The sequence below is a fragment of the Gekko japonicus genome, unplaced genomic scaffold (assembly GCF_001447785.1).
Source record: "Gekko japonicus isolate JY-2015 unplaced genomic scaffold, Gekko_japonicus_V1.1 scaffold2602, whole genome shotgun sequence".
Taxonomy (NCBI): domain Eukaryota; kingdom Metazoa; phylum Chordata; class Lepidosauria; order Squamata; family Gekkonidae; genus Gekko; species Gekko japonicus.
In genome coordinates this window covers 1-768 of record NW_015168732.1, presented here as the reverse complement: position 1 = coordinate 768, position 768 = coordinate 1, and positions in this window count along the sequence as shown.

The window sequence follows — 768 nt, the reverse complement described above, 5'->3', positions numbered from 1 at the left end:
GGAAAAGCATTACTTGCAGCCTTAGGATTACAACTGGCTCCAGAAGAAGATGGCAACCCAGCACCTACTTGATTTACCAGCTAGGACTCTCAAGAAAAATATTGAACAAGGTTAACAAGGATTATGAAAGCTGGAACACTGAGAACACAGTCTTTCTATAGTTAATGCAGATAAAAAGTTAAATAAATTCATGTAATGTTAATAATGATTGAAACTAATGAAGGTTAATTAGCTCATTCAGAGAAAATGAGAATATAAATTGGTATAATAGAACACATGATTTGAAACACAAGCAATATAAGGTTTTGATGTTGGAAATGTTAGGAAGTTGATTTTTAAAGTCAAAAATATCAAAAACACACAAAAAAATACAAAAAATAACAAAACCATTGAAAAAAATTATTGGTGGTAAAAAAGGGTTACAAAAGGTTCTTGTTGTATAAAACAGAGGCTAAGTTATGGTTATTAATATTTAGAAATGTTTATTAAAATTTGAAAAATGTTCGAATTTAAAATGGTTTGTGTTATATACAGAGAGCAAGAAATTTATATAAGTTGTGAAATGAAGTTATTGGTACCAATTTATAGATAAAAATTTGAAAGATACCCTCCTTTTTGATTTGATACCATTACAGTACCTTACTTTACAGTACCTTACAGTACATTACAGTACCTTACAGTACATTACAGTACATTACAGTACCATTACAGTACCTTACTTAAAGTACCTTATGGAATTGAAAACCTGGAATCAGGGAAACCCTATGG